The sequence below is a fragment of the Phascolarctos cinereus genome, unplaced genomic scaffold (assembly GCF_003287225.1).
Source record: "Phascolarctos cinereus isolate Bilbo 61053 unplaced genomic scaffold, phaCin_HiC Scaffold_5;HRSCAF=322, whole genome shotgun sequence".
Classification (NCBI taxonomy): domain Eukaryota; kingdom Metazoa; phylum Chordata; class Mammalia; order Diprotodontia; family Phascolarctidae; genus Phascolarctos; species Phascolarctos cinereus.
The window spans coordinates 249,861,671-249,886,441 of NW_027555958.1; the positions used below are offsets into that span (position 1 = coordinate 249,861,671).

At 37.9% G+C, this 24,771-nt stretch overlaps 1 pseudogene across 1 annotated transcript; it reads right to left on the minus strand.

The window, feature by feature from the left end:
* Nucleotides 1-5,671: 5,671 nt before the first annotated feature.
* On the minus strand, nucleotides 5,672-23,217 carry LOC110202644 (uncharacterized; annotated as a pseudogene). The gene is made up of 3 exons (XR_013487104.1): nucleotides 22,769-23,217; nucleotides 11,821-11,934; nucleotides 5,672-7,930 (listed from the first exon to the last, which is right to left on the minus strand). The product of XR_013487104.1 is annotated as an uncharacterized LOC110202644 (transcript).
* Nucleotides 23,218-24,771: the final 1,554 nt, after the last annotated feature.

Consider the following 24,771-nt stretch of genomic DNA (forward strand, 5'->3'; position numbering starts at 1 on the left):
ATAAATTTGAGTCAGTTCTCTAAGTATTTGAGAAATGAGGCCTTTATCAGAGAAATTTGCTGTAAAATTTTTTCAATTATGATTGCTGTGTATTTCCCTCTATCCTATTTTTCCCATTTCTTCTTCTCTTTCACCATGTCCTTCCTCAAAAGTGTTTTGCTTCTGTCTATCACCTCCTTCAATTTGCCCTCCCTTCTATCAGCTCCTCCTCACCCCTTTTCTTATCCTCTTCCCTTTCTACTTTCCTCTATAGTAAGATAGATTTCTATACCCAACTAAGCATGTGTATTATTCCCTCTTTGTTTTTTTAAAATTTTATTTATTTTTTAAAAAATTTTTTTTCCATATGCTTTTGAGTTGAAAATTTTTTCTCCCTTTTTCTCCCCCCCCTCCCCAAGATGGCACACAATCTGACATAGGCTTTCCATTTACATACCCATTAAACATATTTTCACATTAGTGAAGTTGTAAGTAAAAATTAAAACCAATAGGAGGAACCATCAGAAAGATGAAACAAAATTCAACTTAAGGTAAAAATAAGTGAGAGCGATTCAACTTCCATAGTTCTTTCTTTGGAGGTGGACAGCATTTTCCATCCCGAGGCCTCTGGAGATGTCTTAGATCCTTGTAATGCCGAGAAGGGTTCAGTTTAACATTCTTAGTCATTGCATAACGTGGCTGCTATTGTATACAAAGTCCTCTGGGTTCTGCTATTATTCCCTCTTTGAGCAAATTCTGATGAGAGTAAGGTCCCAACATTGCCCACCACCCCCACCTTCACTGTATAAGCTCTTTCATGCTTCTTTTATGTGAGATAATATTCCCCATTCTACCTTTCCTTTCCTTCTTTTCCCACTGCATCTCTCACCCCTTAATGTTTTTAGATGTCATGCCATCATAATCATCTCACACCATCACCGTCTGTCCATGTATACTCCTTCTAATTGCCCTTATACTGATAACGTTCTTAAGAGTTACAAATATCATTTTGCCATGTAGGAATATAAACAGTTTACTCTTATTGAATCTCTTATGTTTTCCTTTTCTTATTTCTTTACCTTTTTGTATTTCTCTTGAGTCTTGAATTTGAAGATCATTCTTTTTTTTATTCAGCTCTGGTCTTTTAATTAGAAATGCTTGAAAGTCTTCTATTTTATTAAATATTTATTTTTTCACCTGAAGGATTGTACTCAGTTTTGCTGGGTAAGTGATTCTTGGTTGTAATCCTAACTTCTTGGCCTTCTGGAATATCATATTCCAAGTCCTCTGATCCTTTAATATAGAAGCTGTTAAATCCTGTTTAATCCTGACTGTGGTTTCACAATATTTGAATTGTTTCTTTCTGGATGCTTGCAGTATTTCCCCTTGACCTGGGAGTTCTGGAATTTGGCTATAAGATTCCTGGGCATTTTCATCTTCGCATTTCTTTATGGAGGTGATTGGTGGATCTTTAAATTTCTATTTTACTCTCTAGTTCTAGGATATTAAGGCAGTTTTCCTGGATAACTTCTTGAAATATGATGTTTACACTCTTGGTTTTTAAGTAGTCCAATACTTCTTAAATTATCTCTCCTTGATCTACTTTCCAGGTCATTTGTTTTTCCAATGAGATATTTCACATTTTCTTCTATTTTTTCATTCTTTTGATTTTGTTTTACTGTTTCTTGATGTTTCATGGAGTAATTAGCTTCCACTTACCCAATTCTAATTTTTAAGGAATTATTTTCTTCATTGAGCTTTTGTACCTCCTTTTCCATTTGGTCAATTTTTTTTTTAAGTAGTTCTCTTCAGTGAATTTTTGCACATCTTTTTCCACTGGGCAAATTCTGATTTTTTTAAGGTGTTATTTTCTTCAGTATTTTTTTTTGTGCTTTCTTTACCAAGCTGTTGATTCTTCTTTCATGATTTTCTTGTATCACTCTCATTTCTTTTCCTAATTTTTCCTCTACCCCTCTTATTTGATTTTTAAACTCCTTTTTGAGCTCCACCAGGAATTCTTTTGGGGCCTGAGACCAATTCACATTTTTCTTTGAGGCTTTGGTTGTAACGGTTTTGACTTTTTTGTCTTCTTCTGAGTGTGTGTTTTGATCTTCCTTGTCACCATAGTAACTTTCTATGGGTAGGTTCGTGTTTTGTTTTTTCTTTTTTTTTCCAGTCTATTTCTTGACTTTTAACTTTATGTTAAAATTGGGCTCTGCTCCTGAGGTGGAGGAGGGCACTGTCCCAAACTTCAGGGTTTTTGTGTTGCTGTTTCTAGATCTAATTCTTAGGGTCTGTAAGTTTTCAGTTCTTCCATGGTGGTATGATCTAAGGAGAGGTGTGGTCATTGCTCTCCTGGACTATGTTCTGGTCTAGGAGTGAGCACAAGTACTCTTTCCCACTCTGGAACAGTTACCAGGGTCTCCACTCCCCTGTGGCTGCATGCTTTATCATGCTAGCACTTCTCTTCACCACAGGACTCTGACCCAGAATAGTGTATGGATGATGTAAGAGTCCTACTCCCAGTGCCAGCAAAGGCTCCCCTTTAATCTTCTTTTGACCAGTTGTCCAGCCTTCTTACTGTTTGTGAGCTGAGAGCTCCAGAAGCTACCACTGCTGATCAGACATTCCCAAGGCCTGCTGCTGCCTTACTTGGGTGCGGCCTGCATTGGACTGAGCTCTACTTTCACCCCAGTAAGATAGACCTTTCCTGCTGACCATCTAAATTGTTTTGGGCTGGAAAATTATTTCCCTCTTTCCTTTTGTTGTTCCTGTTGCTCCAGAATTCATTTTGAGGTGTATTTTAAAGTTGTTTGCAGAGAAATTTAGGAGAGCTCAGTTAAGTCCCTGCCTTTCCTACTCTATCTTGGCTCCATCCCCTAACCCCTTCATTTTACAAATAAGGAAAGTCAGATCTACTTGCTCAAGGTCATACAGTGTTAGGTGGCAAAGCCAAAATTTCAATTTAGATTCCCTGATTCCAAATTCATTATTTCTTTTGCATGCTGCTTCTGCTTTCCTTCATTAAACCTACTTCTGCCTCTGCTACTTCCACCTATGCTCTGCCCTCTGGTACCAGACATAAAAAATACTTATCATTTTTCTGCATACTAGCCCTTTAAATACTTAAAAGACATCTGCTATTTCTTCCTCAGTCTTCTCCTGGATAAACATCCCTAAATTCTTCCATTGATCCTCATATGGTTTGACATCAAAAGTTCTTTGCTAAACTGCTTACTCTCCTCTTGCAATCTCTAACTTATCATTATTCTTTTCTATTTCCCTTGGAATTATACTGAAAACTTGCCATCCTTCAGATTTTATTTCTTCCATGAAATATTTACAGATTAACACCCAAAACTTTTTTTAAGACTTTTATAAGGCTAGGTGCAAATAGAATGAAAAATCCCTTCCAATGATAAATCTATGATTGCCTATAGTAGATATTTAATATTTTTAAGCTAAAAAGTAGGAATTTTAAACTGTTTTATGTGGCACCATATTTTTCCTCACTCTGAAACACAGTAACCTCAGTAATCCATCATGCATTTTTGAGATTTGAAATATATGATGTTCTTCTTCACCCTCTCCCTTATAGGGGTTGGCCAAGGTAAAGGTTCCTCTCTGACTCAAAACAAATTTGATACCAATCAAGGCCTTCCCACATAAAAATTTTAATAGTTAGCCATACAAAATATGGTGCAATCGAGAGTATGGGATTTAGATTCAGGAGCCCAGGCTCTGCTACTCACTACCAAATAAAGGGGTTATACTGGTTCAGCACTAAATTTAGTAACCAATTCACATCTGGGAGGGATATAAGTAGTGTTGTGCCAGAAAAGACATTTTCCAAAGAAAATAAAAATGTATTTTTTATTATGAACTTAACAATTAACAAAAAGAATCATACATAGAATTTAAGATGTTTGTAAATGAAACTGTGAGCACTTCATTTCTAATGTTCCTTTATTCAGCAATTTCCTCACTCCAAGTGAACTGTATGCTCAAATAGTCACATCCTCCCAATATCCTTCTAGATATAGCACACTAAGGTATTGTGAATCACATTTTATAGTGGGCTTGAAGGTTTTGTAAAACATTTCCACAACATCAAACCTAAGGTAGGTGGTGCCAGTATTATTCTTCTCACTTTATAGATTGAAGTCTCAGGAAATGAGGCTCAGAATTTTATGTGATTTGTCTAGGAGCACCCACATAGCTAATATCAGAAATAATTTGAAATCAGGACTTCTGACTCACAGACTCTACCACATCCTACTTGCTCTTTTGAAGCAATATGAGGATGAAATTAAAAACATTTCCAATTTGCTCTGAGTGCTTCACGGTTTACTTATACCTTCTCTCACAATGCTGCTGATAGGTGGCAAAAAAGTATTATCAGCCTGTTAGAGGCACCTATGTGGCCCAATAGAGCACTGGACCTGGAGTAAAGAAAACCTGAGTTTGAATCTTGCTTCAGACACTTACCAGCAGTGTGACCCAGGGTACATCACTCAACCTCTCAGCTTCCAGTTTCCTTAATCCGTAAAATGGGAAAAAATAACAGAACCTACCTCACACAGTTGTTCTGAGGATTAAAATAACATGGAAAGCACTCTGAAAACCTTAAAGCATTATACAAATGCTATTATTATGTAGCTTCATTTTAAGAGGACAGAAAACCAAAGCTCAGAGAGTAGAAAGAATAAACAGATGAATAGTGATGACAGAAGGCAGAGCTGCTTATCTCTTACCTTGCTTAACATTCTCCACCAGGGATAATGGATTTTGGATCAGAAAGGACAAACAAATATTACCAATAAGGAGCCGATACCCAAGATTAAATAAGGATGGCAGCACCTACTTGCCCTTGATGAATTCAAGTCACAAACTAGGAGAATGAGAGAACTGACAGATATGAAATACTGAATCTGTTAGCGATTTCAAAAATGTATGGAAAACTGAAGAAATAGCACAGGCTGGCAAAAGAGCAAACATCTTTTTTTTTTTAAAGTGGAATGGAGTCTGAAAACTAGACTGCTGAACTTGACTTTAATTTCTGCCAAAATTGAAGTGTTATTAGAATGCTTCTGGTGCTTATTAGCTCAGTGACATTGGGCAAGGCAAGTTACCTGTTTCCTAATATGTAAAGTAAGAATCATACTACTTGCATTATCTACCTCACTGGGTAGTGGGTCCCAAAGAAGATACTGTATGTAAAAGTGCATTACAAACCTTGAAGCTCTATGTAATGTCAGTTATTAATACCTAATAAAAAAGGAAGCAGCGAGCACTGAGACTAATAAGAACATGTCATGCCATAGGAAGCTTATGATAAAAAGATAAGCTCCGCCACCATATTTAGAGCAGCACTTTTTGTAGCAACAAAGAACTGGAAACAAAGTAAATGCTCATTAATTGTATGTGAATATGACAGAAAATGACTGTGTTACAAGAAATAGTGACTGTGATGAATAAATATGAAAAAAGAACCCCGCCTAGTTTCTTGGTAGAGGTGGGGGACAAAGGGTGCTGAGTACAAAAGATGTCATATTGTTTCTAAGTTTTGCTAAACTGTTTTCTCTGAGAGGAAGGATACTTGGGAAATATATGAGGTAACATATTAACATTATTTGTATCAAAAAATACATTTTAGAATTTAAAAAAAAGTCATGACACCAGACTAACTTCATTTCTTTTTTTGAAAGGTTTATTAACCAGACAGGGAAATGTCACACACCTAGTTTACCTAGATTTTAGCAAAGTATTTGATAAAGTCTCACATGCTATCCTTGTGGAAGTCAAAGACAGAAAGGTCCCATATATGTGAAAACATTTGTTGTAGCACATGTTGGGGGTAGCAAAAAACTGGGAAAAAATGGGTGTTTATTGTTGCAGAAAGACAAGCAGAGTAATATACAACTGTTGAAGCTGTGAAGCAGTTCAGTCATTCTGAAAACCAGTTATGGAATTATGCTAAAAGGACTAAAATAGCCAAGTCCTTTAACCCATTTTTCCAGTTACACAAAGTAAGAATTTCAACCAAGGTCTTCTGAATTTAATGCCCTTTCTATATACTAAGGTGCTTAGTTTGGTTGATTTTAACTACAAGTACACTCGGGCAAAGCCTGGCACTGATAACAGTTCTCCACCTAATGTACCAATTCAAAGTCACGTCCTTTTTGTATTTGAAACTTGCTTTATTAGATACCCTTCTTCTTAACTCGATGCAACTATTTGCCATTCGCAAGGCAGAGTGCTTAGAACAAAGATCAACACTTTTTATATGTCATAGCATTTATAAATCTAGTATATAATTAATAGTACATATATAATCAAACTCATGAAACACAATACTCTTACCTATCTTTTCTTATTGGTCTTTTTTACAAACAGACTTCTACCTCCTAAAACTTTTAAGTTTCATTTTAGAACTCTCCTAAAGTTATAACAATCTAATGTCTATATTAAGGAAAGCCTCTCCTCTCTACTAAATGTATGTATATCCTGATAAATTTGCCTACTGCAGATTCTGTGGACTCTTTGACTAATATAGGAAACTTGATTATAACTGACATACACAGCTGTGCCTTTATTTTCCCTATTTCTGTTTATCAGTTTTCACTTTGGTATGAAATGATAGAGAGGAAACATAAACTCTAATTATAGAAGTTTCCACATTCATCAAGTTCATGAGATTTCTTCCCCACATGTTTTCTTTTTTTATGCACAGTCAAGTCTCCATTCACTCTAAAAGTTTTCCCACAGTCACTACATTGATAAGGTTTCTCCCCTGCGTGGATTCTTTTATGCACAGTAAGGTGTGAACTATGATGGAAAGCTTTCCCACACTGACCACATTCATAGGGTTTTCGCTAGTGTGGATTCTTTTATGTCCTGTGAGGTGTGAGCTCTCACTAAAGGCTTTGCCACACTCATTACATTTATATGGCTTCTCCCCACTATGAATTATTTTGTGTTGTCTAAGGCCAGAACTATGGCTGAAGGCTGTCCCACACTCTTTACATTCCCAGGGTTTCTTCCCAGTATGGATTCTTTGGTGCTGTCTAAGATCTGACCACCCACTGAAGGCTTTCCCACACTGGTCACACCTAAATGGTTTCTCCCCAGTATGAATTCTTTTATGTTCTGTGAGTGCTGAGCTCACCCTGAAGGCTTTTCCACAATCCTCACATGCATAAGGCTTTTCCCCAGTGTGAATTCTTTTATGTTGTGTAAGTACAGAGCTGTGACTGAAGGATTTTCCACACTCCTTACATTTGCAAATCTTTTCTCCCGTGTGGATTCTTTGATGTTCAATAAGGTAATACTTGTCACTGAAGTCCTTTCCACATTTATCACACTTACAGGGTTTCTCCCCAGTGTGGATTGTGGATCCTTTCATGCTTCTAAAGAGTTGAGCTCATATTACAGACTTTCCTATATTCATCATATTCATAGAATTTAAGCCTCCTGTGAATTCTCTTACGTTTCCTAAGGCCCGAGTTGTGCCTGAAGGATTTTCCACACTCCTTACATTCATAAGGTATCTCTTCAGTATGCGTTTTCTGATGTAGTAGAAGTGATGAACTGGAGCTGTGGTCATATTTTTCATTTCTGAATTTTCTTAGTCCACTAGCAACTTTATAATATGAAAGTTGTTTAGAGCTCAGATGGAAATTTATCCCAAATTCTTTACCTTTTTTCCCTATTTTTATCCTCAGGGTTTTCTTGGTTTTGGCAGTCACTGCACTGAAGCATCTTTTCTCTCTCAGGCTCTCTGCCTTGGGTTTACCCCATGGACTCTGTATTTTACTATTCCATTCACTAGCTTCTCTAAACACAGGTATGTGGGAAACATTATCCTGGAGTCTTTGACATTCTGCATTTCCAAAACTTCTTTGTTTTATAGTTAATTCCTCATCTTCAATCCTCATCTTAACATCTGACCCTAAAAGAGATTAAAAATATGATGTCAACTGTTTACTATGCTAGAAAAAAAGGAAGTTGTTTGGGAAGGTATAAGAAAGCACAAATGAGTTACCTGGTCAGGAATGAATGACAATGTCACATCTGCATAATGTTTTAACCCTATGGAGAAGTTATAGGCTGAAACATGGCATGAAAATCAAGGGTCAAGAAGATCAGTCAGGATTCGATTTGGTTACCCAGGAAAGAGTAAAGAAAAATTATTAAGAATATACCCCAAGGAAGTCAAAGATAGAAAAGTCCCATATTTATGAAAACATTTATAGTAGCACATTTTCAGGATTGCAAAAAACTGGAAACAAAAGTATCTCACTGCTGCAGGAAGACAAGGACACATTTGTTGAAGCTGTGAAATGATTAAATCATCCTGAAAAACAGTTTTAGAATTATGCAGAAAATGACTAAAATTTCCATGTCCTTTGACTCAGAAATTCCACTCCTAGACATAGACTCTAAGGAGTCCAAAGACATTCATAAATATCAAAACATGAGTAGCACTTTTGTGGTAGCAAAGAACTAGAACAAAGAAGGTGTGCATTAAAGGAGGGACAAATTATTCATGTAATGGAATATGCTGTACCACAAGAAACAACAAATAGGAAAAAGTCACAGAATCAAAGGGAAATAAATAAAACCAGGTACAATATACAATATAGAACAATGTACACAATTACCACAATAATTTAAATAAAAGCAAAACAAAGGAAAACTCCCAAATAGAATGCTGTGTAAAGGCCAAGCTTGGCTGTATAGAAAAATTGAGAAAATTCATCTCCCTCATTTCATTGGAGAGGTGGCAGATAATAGGTGTGGAATATTGTATACAGTGTCTAACACGGTAATAAGTAACATGAGATTTAGTAACAAAGATTTAGAGCTGGATAGAAATTGAGGACTAGAGTTAAGTGTCATCTAGTACAACCCTCTTATTTAGCAGAGAAGGAAACTGAAGTCCTGAGAAGTCAAGTGATGTGACCAAGGTCACATGATCAATAAGTGGCAAAGTCAGCATTGGAACACAGATCCTGACTCCAAATTCAAACCTCTTTCCACTTTACCACACTGCTATTTTACCCATGGATTAATTAACTTTGCTGAATTGCTTTTTCTTCTCTTTCCTTTTAAATCTTTTAAAAGATGGTCCACTATGAAGAGAAAGTAGAAGGGATATGATAATAATAGATAGCATTTATATGGCACTTTAAGGTTTGCAAAATGCTTCACAAATATTATCTCATTTTATCCTCAAAATAACCTTGGGAGGTAAATGCCATTATTATTGCCACTTTACAGTAGAGGAAAGTGAGGCAGATAGACTTTAAATGACTTGCCCAGGGTCACATAGCTAGGAAGTATCTGAAGTTGGATTTGAACTCAGGTCTTCTTGACTCCAGGTTTATTCACTAAGCTGCCTACACGGATGTGATTGGGGGAAAGGGTAGAAATGAAATTGGGTGGGAGAAGGGAGATATCAATAGGGATATAAAAGAAAAAAAGAAAGAAAGGAAAGAAGTGTAATTTAAGCAAGAGGGAAAAAAAAGGCAAGCCAGAAAGAAATAGAGATAACCAGGATAGCTTTGAAAGTTGTATGCTGAATTATTTCAAATACATTTTTTCTTTTTAATGAAATTTCTATACTTACAAGCTATACATAATAGAGAGCTATAGTTTCATGCACAACCCTATTTTTCTGTTTTGCTTTGTAGGTGGAAATACTCATTTTACTTGCTATTTGTTAAGTTTGGAATAAAAAAATTTTAAATTAAAACAAATTGTAAAAAAGAAAATAAGCAATACAAATAATAACAATACAAAATAACTAATACAAAAGGTATCAATAAAAATAGATAGTTTAAAAAAAAAAGTAGACACCCTTGATTACTAAATGGATGAACCAACTGTGCTAGATGAATATTAGAATATTACTGTGCCATAAAAATGATAGATGAATGGGGCAGCTACATGGTGCAGTGAATAGAGCACCGGCCCTGGATTCAGGAGGACCTGTGTTCAAATCTAGCCTCAGACACATAACACTTACTAGCTATATGACCCTGGGCAAGTCACTTAATCCCATTGCCTAGCCAAAAAACAAAAACAAAAAACAAAACAAAATAAAAATGATAGATGAGCAATACAGAGAAACATAGGAATATTTCTATTAACTGATGTAGAGCAAAGAATAACAAAATCAAGAGAAGATACACAATGACTAAAGTAATGTGGATAAAAACAAAAAAAAGGTTGTAGCCAAACTTAAATTATATGATAGTCTACCATGACAGAGTACTTGAAGATGGACTCCACATTTTCTCTTTATTCCCTGTCTAACCACCTCACCCTTTCTCATTGCAGAATTCGGTAACTCAATTTGAATCCCAATTCCATTACTTATCTAGGTAGGTGGCCACAGGCAAGTCACAACTTCACTGTAACTCAGTTTTCTCACCTAAAAATAGAGATAATATTTGCACTACCTTCTCAAAGGGCTGTTGTGAGGAGTCTTTGTAAAATTAATATATAAAGATGAGTTACGTTCCCTCAACCTATGCTAAGTGACTATAATTGGGGCTACGTTAGGAAGGAAGGAAGGAGATATAGCTCAGGGAATTTATTCAAATATGGGCCTTATGCCAGGTATCCCACCCTAACAGATCTCTGCTATTGCATTTTCTTCAACCTTTAAAATCCTGCTCAAAATTCCCTTTTTTCAGGAAGGCATCCCTATTTTAGCAAGCACAACTCTAATCATTCTTTTATTTTGTATCCTTCTAGCAAACGAGTTACTCTGTCTATATCATTCCATATTATTCCATATATGCTTTGAAACTTTTCTCCCTAAATTTCATGGATATAATTTTGTTTCTACATCTTAGCATGCATGATTACATCGAAGATGCAATATTCTACTTGTATTACTTGTGGAACCTAGAAAAATATTCTGTAGAAATGATGTGCTCAATATTTGGTGTGAATAGCATAACATGTGAGCATTGGGGATGATGTCATTTTGGAAATGTTAGGCACATCATTGACATTTAGAATGGGAATGTGAGTTGGGGAAACAATACCTAGGGGTATGTGGAATTAGGGGATAACACTTTTCTAACTCTGAGCTAGGAAAAACATTCAAGGTCTGAGAAGAAAGATGTCCATTTACATGTACTACAAAGCTGCAATTATTCCACAAACACTGGACAGCAAGGAAGAAGGGAAAGACGAGACCTCAGGCCACGTTTGTCACATATAAAGAACTCATGTTCTTAGGGATCACTGGTGTAGGAGCGTGGATATCCTTATTTTTAGATTCTCTTTCTCAATATTTGGGATTTCTATAAAGTCCTACTTCCCGGGAGCTTCAATCCAACACAATTCAACAAGCATTTACCAAGCGCCTACTAATTGCTAGGCACTGGGTATACAGACAAAATGAAAAACAGCCCCTGCCCTGAAGAAGATTATATTCTACCAGAGGAACAACAAATCCATACAGATAAATAAGTGCCAGATGTCATGAGGATGGAGAGAATACTAATAGGTAGATAAGGAAAGACTTGTAGGAGGTGGCAGTTGAATTGAACCTTACAGGAAGCTAAGGATCTAAGAAGCAAAGGTAAGAAGTGACTGAATCCCAGGCATGTGGGATAGTATGTGTACAAAGGCACCTGAGTAGAATATAAGTTCCTTGAGTGCAGGGACTGTTTCCTCCCTTCCCTTTTTTTTTTAAGCATTTAAATCAATTACTTGGACACAGAATTGGAACAGACCTCAATATGTGTCCTCATATGACCAAAGGTAAAAATAGAAAGGAAAGACAATAATGGAAGGAGTGCCAGGTTCTCTATTGCTTACCTGAGCAATGACCTTTCTGGACATCTTTCCTCTCAGTTTCCTGGAGATACTGAACAAAGGGTTCTTCTCCTTGCTCTAGGTGAGAGATCAGAGCAGGTTTGGAAAATGGGAATCCTGCTTGTTGGGAAAGAAAAAGCACAAGATAGTGTGTTAAGTGATCAGAAGAGATAGTTAGAATAGAGTCTCAGGCCCAAGGGAGCAGGGTCAAGTTCCTTGATAGGGAGGTGGAAGAATGGGGCAGTAGTGATATATGAAGCCACCTAGTTTCATAGACATAAGTCCCACAGAATTGGGGAAATCACTGAAAAACAAAACAAACTCCCTGACAGTGTGGGGGATGAAGACTATGACTATGACTAGCTGAGCCATTCTCAAGTGGTTGTTTTGGAAATCCCAGAGCCATTAATGCAATAAAGAAACTCGTAGGGATAAGTGGAAAATTGAAGGGGCCTGAGTCCTTACCCACTGAGACCACATTTCCCTAATTCTCCAGCATCACATTCCTATAGAGAACCCTCTGAGTGGGAATAAGAAGTTTCCATTCCTTTAAAGTGAAGTAAATAGCCACATCTTCAAATATCACCAACTCCTGAAATGACACATTCTTGAGTATGTTAACATTTGTGTTGAGTCGTTTCAGTTGTGCCCGACTCTCTGTGACCCTACTTGTGGCTTTCCTGGCAAACTGCTATTTCCGTCTCCAGGTCATTTTACAGATGAACAACTGAGGCAACCAGGGTTAAGTGACTTGGCCAGGGTCACACAGCTACTAAGTGTATAAGGCCAAATTTGAACTCAGTTCCTCCTGACTCCAGGGCTGGTGCTCTAACCAATGTGCCACCTAGCTGCCTCCTATACCAACACTACATTCCACCTAAGGATAGAGATGCTGAGAGGAGGGATTTGCAAAGGTCAACATCAGTGTTTGTTTTGGGGAGGACAGAAACAGAGGGAAAGTCTATAAGCTTAAGAATAACTTGTAAGGAGAATATCGTCTAAAAAGATGATTTTAGTTTCTGGGGAAAGAGAACCTGGGGATGCGGCAACTAGATTGGAGGAGATAGATGCAGCTGTTCATCAAAATTCCCGGATGAGGATTTTAATTACATAATAATAAGGATAAAAAGGCAAGGATAAAAATCTCAGGACACTGCTCACCTGGACCTGGATGGGCATGGATGTATCAGCTGCAGCTTGGTTTCCTGAACTCCCCTTATAGGCAATGGCAAGCCCATGGAAAATAGGGCCAGATTAGTAAAGGCATACCCCAGACAAAAAAGATATCTGTTACTGAGTTACTGATTTAGTTGGCAGATTTCTGAAAAGGTAGGCTTTTTTATTTTCTTTTAATCCCACTCTAGATCATGGCTTGAACTGTCTTTTGCCTCTCCAGTCCATTTCTGCTTAGGTTAATAACCTAGGTATACTAACGGATTAAGATTGATTCTCTGTGTAAGATGAGTTCAGTGTTTTCACCTCTTCTAACTAGTGTACAGGCATACTCTAAACCTTTCCATATGGCCCTGAATGACTCTGTCATTAAGATTTTGGGGCCCCTGTTACTGTAATTCTTTACTTTAAGATTCAGAACAAATTAAATCTTTCTTTTATAACTTCAAATTATATATTGAAACCTTTTATTAAGTTCCTGTTTCCATGATGGGCCCTTCTGTTCCTCCATTCACTGGCAGAGGTGAGACAGCTGACAAACACAGGACCAAATGAACATTTACACCACTCAGAGTTAATTTTAATAGCTCTGCCCAATTTCCCCATGTTCTCATGCTGATACCTACTGCTCCTTTCTAGAATGCCATTTTTATAATACTGTCAATACTTTAAACATATAGTGAAATACAATTTACATTTTAAGTAATAAGACTATTTCCTCACAGGATCAGAACCTGAGGATGAAACACAGAATTGAGATACAGTACTAAGTGTGCTGTTTCAAATGAGATTGACATCATTAGAACTGAAAGTTTTAAGAATTAGGTAACATTCTCTGGAGAGTCCCATGACAGGCACAGCTTATCACCAGACTGACTCACATCCCCTGGAAAGTCTCATGATGGGCAAACATCCTGGGATCAGATTGACTTATCTCTTCTCATGGTCAGCCAAAGTAACAGATTAGGATTTTGTGGTTGGATTATAGCCCATAGGTATGGAGAAGTTGGATTCTTACAAACTTTACCAATAGAGCCTATACAATCAAGTCTGAATTTGATTCACAAATATTGATTAGATACACTGATTAAGTACAATTCTCAATGAATTATGGAATATAAATTTTCAAATTTTATAATAGGCAACTGAAATTATAGGCTTAAGGGAGCTCAAACTCACATAATGAGAGGACCAACCCAATAGTGGGTTCATCATTAATACATAATAAATTGACTAAAGCTTATTAAAACAATACAAAATAAAGTGGAGTATCAATTTAAAAATAAAAGAATTGGATTATACCTTCCTCCTTAGCCTGTCTCTGGCTCTCTATCCTCGCTTTTCTACCCTGCCTCTTGACTTGCCAATTTGACTCTAACACAATTCTTGCTTCCTGAACCACAAGCATTGTTATGTCTCTCCATCTCCCATACTTCTCTAACCAGATCTCTCATTACTTTAAAATGTAGGGCTAAGACTCTTCTAAAGATGGTAGAGTGGGCAGAAACCAAACAACCCAGCTTTCTCATGACAATTCCAGCAAGGTTAAAGAGAGAGCACTAGATCTAGAAATGATCAAGAAAACAAAATTGGGTAGGAAGAGGTTAAAAGGAGAAATTACTTTATGAAAATGGGGCATGAAAGGAAGAACTAATAGAGGAAGCAGGTGAGGGTGGAGGGCAGATAATATTGGAACCTTAATTTCATCTGGGTGGAAGAAGAAACAATATATACATCTGAAGAGATTTAGAGGTCTTCTGAACTTCTAGAGGGGTGAGCAAACTGGGGGATAGGGAGGGGAAGGACTTTCAAAAGGGAATAGAGATTAATATTAGGAGAGTGGGGTGAATAGATAATAGATAAGGGAGGGACTTTTAGAGGGGTGGGTAAAATAAAGAGCAAGAGAGTAAGGGGAGAAGATAAGGTAATAGAGATAGGATAAAAAGAAAGGCTGGGAAGGAAAATAGTGAATAAAAATAACTGGGCATAGACCCATATCTTACACCATTTACCAAGATAAGGTCAAAATGGATACATGACCTAGATATAAACAGAGATTTTACAAGAAAATGAGAACATGGAATAATTTATGAATAAACCAGAGGTAGAGAGCAAAGTTGGGTATAAAATAGATAATTTCAATTACATGAAATTAAAAAGGTTTTATACAAATAAAACAAATATAGCCAAGATCATAAGGAAAGCAGAAAACTGAGGGAAAATTTTTGTAGATAGTTTATCAGATAAAGGTCTCATATCTAAAATATATAAAGAACTTTGTCAAATCTATAAGAATACAAGTCATTGACTAACTGATAAATGGTCAATATACATGAACAGGCAGTTTTTTGATGAAGATATCAAAACAATTTATAGTCATATGAAAAAATGCTCTAAATCATTACTGATTGAAGAAATGCAAACTAAAACAACCTTGAGATATCATTTTACACCTATCAGATTGGCTAAAATGATAGAAGGGGATGTGGAAAAGTTGGAATACTAATTCATTGTTGGTAGAATTATGAATCATCCAACCATTTTGGAAAGTAATCTGGAGTTATGCCCAAAGAGTTATTAAACTACCTATACTCCTCCCCGAGCAATACCAGTACTTGGTCTATTTCAGTTGATAATTAGGGGAAAAGAAAAAGAACCCATATATTCTAAAATGTTATAAACAACTCTTTGTGGTGGCAAAGATCTGGAAATTGCAGGGATGCCCATCAATTGGGGAATGGCTGAACAAGATGTAGTATATGACTGTGATGGAATACTACTGTGCTATAAGATGATGAACTCAGTTTTTTTGTTTTAGAAAAACATGGAAAGACTTGCATGAAATAATAAAGAGTGAAATGAGTAGAACCATTAGGACATTGTATATAGTAATAGCAATATTGTTTTAAGAATGACTTTGAGTAAATAAGTTATTTTGAATATTATAAATTCCCAAATTAACTATAAAGGACATATGAAGAAAGATGCTATCTGCATCCAGACAAAGAACTGTAAGTATGTATAGAATAATTTTACACACATCTACCTATTTGGAGCTAATGGTAGCCATCTCTAGGGTGGAGGTGAAGGAGGGAAGAAAAAAAAAGAAATTTACATGATAATTTTGTTGTGTATTCGAAAGGAATACCAAGTTGTGCATAGTGGATCTGCAGTTTCACAAGAAATCATCTTTTTATTGTACTATGCTATGGAAATGCTTGTTTTATTCCATAAATTAAAAATAAAATTAAAAAACAAAAAACAAATCTAAGGAAAAACACAATGGTAAACATAAAGAAAGGGTACATTCAGAAAAGGCTTGCCCAGGAATGAAGCTCACTGAAGCCTCTCATGTTGAGAATTAACCTGATACTGTGTCCTCTGACCACAAACTGGGGTTCAGAAACCATTGGACACTCTTACTAGGAGGGCAACCATCAGGCTACACTCTGCATAAGACATACCAGTACTGGCTGCTGCTAGGGAGGGTGCAGGGCACTCCAGTCTACTGCTGCAGGGCCCACCCTACGTACACCACTCTAGCAGATAGGGCAGAAATGAACTCTTCAAGGTACTTAAACACAGCTTATCACCCAGACCCCAGACAAAACAGCTCTATACCAAAGAGGGTCCACTATTCATTCTAGAAATGTACCAAGCCTGGTCCCAAAACAAGTGCCATTTCAGGAAGTAATGCTGGGAAAATGAGTAAACATAACAAAACACTAACAACATCTCATAGAGCCTGGGATGTTGAATACATAAACCCAGACAAATAATTCCATATCATCTAAAAACAAAACCTCAAAGAATATAACAATTAAGCACTACTGGATTCATGAGCTCTATTGGAAGAAATGAAGCACGAGTTGAAAAAAAATCATATAAATGAAATGAGAACTCTAGAGGAAAAAATGGGAAAGAAAATGAGAATTCTTTAGGAAGATATCTGAATAATAAACCGCCTAGTATAGAAAGTGTAAAACATGACTTAAGGAACAGACTCCTTGAAAATAAGATTGTAGGGGCAAAGCCAAGATGGCAGAGTGAAAGCAGTGACTTGCTTGAGCTCTCCTCCAAACCCCTCCAAATACCTGTAAAAAAAATGACTCTAAACAAATTCTAAAGCAGCAGAACCCACAAAAAGACAAGAGTGAAACAAATTTCCAGCCCAAGACAACCTTGATGGTTGATCAGAAAGGTATATCACGACAGCTGTAAGAGGAGCGCAGAATGGCACGGGCGCGCAGGCCACAGCAAACCTGGAGCAGGCCTCAGAGGACCGAATCCTGGAAGGCTGTGGCGCTTTCCAGACCTCTCAACCCACAAACACCAAAGACAACTTAGGTCAGTGGGTAGTCTGTTTCTGGCAGTGAGAGAGAAGCTAGGCCTCAGACCCAAGTCCCCAGTGCAGCCCTAAGGGCAGTGGCTGCCTCCTGAGCTTCTTGCCTACAGACTAAGGGAGAATCGGATGGCTGAACAGAGGGGGATTGCAGGGATCTCTTTGCCAGTGCTGAGGCAGAAATCTCTTGCTTTGCCCATGCTTGGATCTAGGTCACAGTTCTGGGTGGCAGTCCTGGGGCAAGGAGGAGCACTGGCATGGTGGAGCATGTAGTGGTGATACAGCAAAAATCCTCCTCACAATTCCAAGACAGAAAAGAGTGCTTGTGGTCATTCATAGACCAAAGCACAGGGCAGGAAAGGAGTAAACACCTCGCCCCTTATCATGCCACCTTGGAAGAACTGAAAATTTACAGGTCCCTAGAAATATCTCTGAAAACAGCTGTACAAACCCCCAAAGCTTGGGACAGTACATTCTCCACATTGGAAGCGGATCTCTACCTTAAAAAGAATTTGAAACTCAAGTAATTGGCTGGTATCATGAGCAAACCTCACAAGAAGTGTCAGACCATAGAATCTTCTTTTGGTAACAAAGAAGATCAAAACATACAACCAGAAGAAGACAAAGCCAAAGCTCCTCCATCTAAAGCCTCCAAGAAAAATATGAATCAGTCCCAGGCTTTGGAAGAACTCAAAAAGGATTTTGAGAAGCAAGTAAGAGAAGTAGAGGAAAAACTGGAAGAGAAATGAGATGCAAGAAAATCATGAAAAACAAGTCAACAGCTTGCTAAAGGAGACCCAAAAAAATACTGAAGAAAATAACACCTTAAAAAATAGCCTAACCCAAATGGCAAAAGAGGTCCAAAAAGCCAATGAGGAGAAAATGCCCTAAAAAGAAAATTGGCCAAATGGAAAAGGAAGTCCAAAAGCTTACTGAAGAAAATACTTCCTTAAAAATTAGAATAGAGCAATTGGAAGCTAGTGACTTTATGAGAAATCAAGACACTGTAAAACAAATCCAAAAGAATGAAAAATTAGAAAACAATGTGAAATATCTCATTGGAAAAACAACTGACCTGGAAAATAGACCCAGGACAGAGAATTTAAAAATTATTGGACTATCTGAAAGCCATGATCAAAAAAAGAGCCTAGACATCATCTTTCAAGAAATTATCAAGGAAAACTGCCCTGATATTTTAGAACCAGAGGGCAAAATAGAAATTGAAAGAATCCACTGATCTCCTCCTGAAAGAGATCCCCAAAGGAAAACTCCTAGGAATATTGTAGCCAAATTCCAGAGTTCCCAGGTCAAGGAGAAAATATTACAAGCTGCCAGAAAGAAACAATTCAAGTATTGTGGAAACACAATCAGGATAACACAAGATTTAGCAGCTTCTACATTAAGGCACCGCAGGGCATGGAATATAATATTCTGGAGGGCAAAGGAGATAGGATTACAACCAAGAATCACCTACCCAGCAAAACTGAGTATAATCCTTCAGGGGAAAAAATGGTCATTCAGTGAAATAGAGGACTTTCAAGCATTCTTGATGAAAAGACCAGAGCTGAATAGAAAATTTGACTTTCAAATACAAGACTCAAGTGGAACATGAAGAGGTAAACAGGAAAGAGAAATCATAAGAGACTTATTAAGGTTGAACTGTTTACATTCCTGCATGGAAAGATGGTATTTATGACTCATGAGACCTTTGTCAGTATTAGAGTAGTTGGAAGGAAAAAATTATATGTATGTATATATAGATATAGATATAGAAATAGAGGACACAGGGTGAGTTGAAGATGAAGGGGTCATATCTGGAAAATAAAATTAAGGGGAGAGAGGATTTACTGGAGAAGAGAAAGGGAGAGGTAGAATGGGTAAATTATCTCACAAAAAAAAAAAAAGAAAAGGCTCTTACAGTGGAGGGGAAACAGGGGAAGGTGAGAGGGAATGAGTGAATCTTATTCTCATAGGATTTGGCTTAAGGAGGGAATAACATACACATCAATTGGGTATGGAAATCTGTCTTACCCTGCAGGAAAATAGGGGGAGAAGGGGACAAGAGAGAGGGGATGATAGAGAGGAGGGCAGATTGGGAAAGGGGTAATCAGAAGCAAACTTCTGAGGAGGGACAGGTCAAAAGAAAGAATAGAATAAATGGAGGGAGGATAGGATTAAGGGAAATAGAATTAGTTTTTCACAACATGACTACTATGGAAGTGTTTTGCATAACTGCACATGTATAACCTATATTGAGTTGCTTGCCTTTTCAATGAGGGTGGGTGGGGAGGGAGGAAGGGAGAAAATTTGGAACCCAAAGTTTTAAAAACACATGTTTAAAAAAAATTGTTTTCACATGCAACTGGGAAATAAGAAATATAGGAAATGGGGTACAGAAATCTATCCTGCCCTACAGAAAAATAGAAGGGGAAGGGGATAAGAGAAGCAGGGGAGAGATAGAAGGGAGGACAGATTAGGGGAAGGGATATTCAGAATGCATGCCATCTTTGGGAGGGGGGAGGGGCAAGATGGGGTGAAAATTTAGAACTCAAAATCTTGTGGAAGTAAATATCGAAAACTAAAAATAAATAAATTTTTAAAAATATATAAAAAATAAAAATAAAGTAGAAATAAATTTAAAAAAAAAAGAAAAAAGGGTTCTGGAAAAACAGGAGCCAAACCTCAAAGTATAACTAATAGAATCATCCCCTAAAAACATGAGGTGAAAGGAAGAGGAATCAGGATTTCATAATATAATAGAAACACAATAAAAAAAAAATCCCCAAACATAAGAACAGAGATACAGGATTCCTGTAATTCTCATTGCAAGAGATATTAAATTACTTAAAATGACAAATCAGCTGATTTCTAAAGACAGTGTCTCAGCCTTACCTGAAGCTTGACTTGGATAATAATCACCAGATGTTAATTTTATAATGCACCAGAAGAAAAGGGCAACAGAAGGAACAACACAGGTTTTTTCCTTCTTCCCACTTTTTTCTCCCTATTACCTTAAGCCCTTTACTTGATGTATATCTCTATTCGGTATGCTCCCTTTCACATTTTCCATCTTCTCTCGAACATTCTCTTCCTTTCTTCGTAAACCCCCCCCCCCCAATATTTCTCTGCTCTCCACAACACATACCTGGATCCAGTTTAGGATTTCCTGGGGCAGAATGGTCACAAACTGCTCTTTGGGCAACCTGAACACCTCACAGCATGGAAATATGCTCATGTTATAAGAGGTGTGCTGACCAAGAGCCCCATTTTGTTCCTTTGGGAGTTAGTTGATGAGATGGATCAATAACAGCTCTGAACTTCCTGGCCATCATAAGCAACCCTCCTGGGAATGGGATGCAGAGCTCAGACCTGGAAATTCCACTTTGGATTCTTGGGTAATGTAAATTATCTAAGCTTAAGTAAAGAAGGCAGAGATGAAGACAAAGAGAAAAAAATATATATAACCATCTCAACAAATGAAAACTATAAAATGACTTAAGCTTCAGTTTCCTCATCTGTAAAATAAGATAGACTTTATATGGTCCAACTTTATATGGTCATCTACCTTTGAATCCCTTGTCTTATTGCTGCTCATCTCTTTCCAAAACACAGCTATCAGCCTACTCCACTTCCACTTAATTACTACTGAATGCCACTGAAAAGAAGTCCCACATTCCAGCCTACTAGGTCCATTATGAATTTATGTAATCTAATCTTAATTGGGCCCTCATTGAAGCCAGGCAATCCCTTTACATTTCCCTTAGTCCTTATCCCATCCTCTACAGACCAAACCTTCTCTTCCCTCCTCAAGCCTCCCACAGCGCCCCTCCCTCCACCCTCTCAGAAGACCTTGTTTTGTACTTTGTGTTTACTGAAAAACTTAAGGCCATCCAGCATCCTCCTCTCTCCCTTTTTATACCTCAAACCTTCTAAACACCATCCTGATTTTCTCCTTCTTTACTTTGACCCTAAGATGACCTTCTCCTTGGCAATGACAACTCTTCTATTCTAGTCCTTGATCCTCTCCCTTCCTTTCTCCCTAATTGTCAAACTCTACTAATCTACTAGCTTTTCCCCTGCTTTCTATAAACACTTTCAAATGTACCCATTCTTTAAAAAGTTCAGTTATTTAAACTAGGTTCAGTCACCTAGTTTTGCAATCTAGAAGCCACATTCTAGTCACTATTCTCACTTATTGCTTATATTCAATCAATTGCCAACTATTATCAATTTTACCTCCCTAACATCTCTCACATCTGTCTCCTCTCTATTTACATAGCCTCCTAATTGGCCAGCCTGCCTCTCCCCTCCATACATATTTTGTGGAATGTTATTCCTAAAGTGTAATCTGACTGTGTTATTGCCTTGTTCAAGAAGTGTCAGTGGCTCCACAGGGACAGATAGGTGGTACAAGGCCTGGAGTCCAGGGGACTTGAGTTCAAATCCATCCTCAAACACGAGCTGTGTGATCATGTTTGCGTTTCCTCAATTATATGGGGAGTGGGGGGAGGAAGGGGGAAAAAAAAGTAAAGAGTGCACAGCAAAGAACAAAAGAAAACTTATAAGGAAGCAAAGAAAGGATGGACAGCCCTCAACACGTCTTATTTATTAGATAGGCTTTCCTGAAATGTAAATTTATTGCTATATATTTTCAATCAACGCTTACCTTTTGCTGTGCACATGACATGTTTTTTTTGCTTCTATTATTTTGTATTTAAGTTTATAATACGCTTCTTTTTCATTTCTCTAATGTGTGTAAGTTTCAGTATTTAAGCCTAAAATTTTTTTAAAAATTAAAAAGGGGGAAGGAGGATAACCTTTCACTTCCTGTGAGGTTTAACAAGGTTCCAGAGACATAATTTCTAGGTAATTTAATAGTTTTTATTAATAATGCCAGCATTTTGGTAAATGAATAATCATTTGGCCATTTCTCTCAAAGACTCATCCATGGTGGTAGGCTCATAGGTTTACAAGCCCTTTTGGAAGAGGAGTAGCAATCAACTCTAATTGGTTAACAACTGATGAGGGAATGAACATTACAGTGGAGGGCTGGACCTGAACTCTGATTATGTCATGCATTTCTAAGTGTCCCCCACCCCCTCAACCTTAGGTAATCTAATCAAATAATTTATGCTCTACCCAAGCCTCAGCAGAACTCTAGGGCTGGATAGGGTCTGAACCAGAAAGTCCAGTCTCATTATCAGCAAAGTCCTTCAAGAGATAGAACTTTAAAAAAATCAAGACTTAGGAAAACGGGGTGGAGGGCCCTCTGGATCTCCCCAAATCATTGGTTATTAATAATAATTTCTCTCATCCCCTACCAGTTCAGTTAATATTCTTTGACAGGTTTTTTTCCTCTGCACGCTTGGTCTCTCATTGTATGTAATATACACATTCTGGGTAACATTTATTTAAAGTAGATGCCTTATTTTATACCTGGGGGAGGGGAAATGAGAAGGCGCTGCAGCTCCATTTCCCGATGCCTCCGCCGGGGTCACACAGACTCACTCACCTCCTAAGAGCCAACAGGTGGAGGAAACGGACGGACGGAGCCAGAAGCGGGATGGCCCTGCCCCCTTCCGCCCCGCCCCTCCCGCACCAGGCGGAAGACCGGGGGCCAGGGCTGAGCGGGCACCCGGCTGGCACGGGCCTTCCTTCCCCGAGCCGCCTGCCTGTAGTTCCTACCGCTGCTCTGCCCCCGGCAGCCTGAGGGATCCCCGATCCTCGGGGAAGGGAGAAAAGGGACACTGACCCCGGGGCATCCCTGCAGGGGCAGAGAAGCAGGAGCACTCTTTGCAATCCAGCGGAGCAACCAAAGAAGGCCAGACAGGAAGTTTGGCTCCCCGCCTCACGCGCACCCTACCCCCACCTTCTCACCGTGACACTTCCCGTTACTCTCTAGGAGAACCGGAGGACTACTCACCTGTCTCGGCAAGGCGGCGGTTTTTCTGAAGCGCATGCGCAGCCGGTGCCTGGCTGGGGGTTAGGGGTCTGGGCAGGCCTTGCCGTGCTCATTTGTCTGCGCGGTTGATTTGAAGTTCTCCGTTCCACCTGAACCCGTAGCGCGCCACCGAAAAGCATTGTCAGCTACATTTTAGTCTGACCGGGCGGTAGACTCGGTCCCAAATGCCAGCTTGCCACCTTGTATGCCCTTGGGTCCGTTAGATTGCAAATTCCTTGAGGGCCGGGTCAGCCTAATGCCTCTTTTTGTATCCCCAGTGCTAGGTGCTTAATAAATGCGTATTTAACAAATGTGAGTGAAGATGCTCAACAGATGCAGAAAGAACGGGGAAGAGGGCAACACAGTTTGAAAACATTAAAATACAAATGGTGTGATTATCACTGTAATAAATAATTACTCAATGTTAAAATGTTAGTCTGTAAAATATACTATCTACAGGATTTTTTTTCAGATAATTAAAACTATTGATTCTCAACATGGCATTTTTATTCAGAAAATGGATGGGTTCTTGATTAATGATTTCATTGCTACAGTGAACTCTCTTCACCAATGTAGGTTGGCAGCTTCTTTGAAACTTGTCTTAGAACAATTAGTTAAACGACTTGTCAGTGTGTGTCCGGCAAGACTTGAACCAGTCTTTCCTTTCTGTAAGGACAGCTCTCTATCCACTTTACCAAGCTGCTTCCATTAGTCATCATAAACTATCAAGTATTTACTATCAAATATATTTACTATTAGAATAGAAATGCAATAAAAATAATAAAACAGGAAAATGTACAGTTAGAATTTTTTTCAAGAATGATGAATTTAAAATTTTTAAACAACACCCAGGAGACTTTTTTTTTCTCTCAGGTACCTTTTTCCTGTTCCCTTCTAATAGCCTCATCGAGAATGTCCTGATGCATGTGGAGATCACACTGGTAAAATTTTTATATGGATAAAAAGTTGATGATGTTTATAAATAATAAAATATGGAAGGTTTAAAAAAATTTTTTTGTATATTCCTTTCCATTTACCTAGATAAATAAACAATGCTTCAATATTCTCACAACTATGTTGTATCCAGACCTCATCTCTGTTTATCTGCCCTAGTTCAACTGCTTTCCCATCTTTTCTTTCTTCAGCATTTTTTCCACTTCTTCCAATTCAACATCTGGGACACTAATGTTAGAATTCAATTGTTACAACTTACTGGCTTTGATGGTGAGAGGAATTTGTCATAAATTCTTTGCATATCTTTTCCATTTTTCTTCTGTTTGCTGTTGTCCCAGTTTCCTCCTTAAAGGCACATGCAATGACTTCACCTCATTTAGTCTCCTGTCATGTTTTTGTAAAAAGTTCTTTTTCCTTTCACTGCTTTTCACTGTTTTGTGAGGCAATACTGCTTGTGATTTTCTGTCACCATTCTCTGTAAAATTTTACAAATTAGTTATATTCAGTCTCAGAGGAAGGGATTGGATTAGATTCCCTTCGGGTA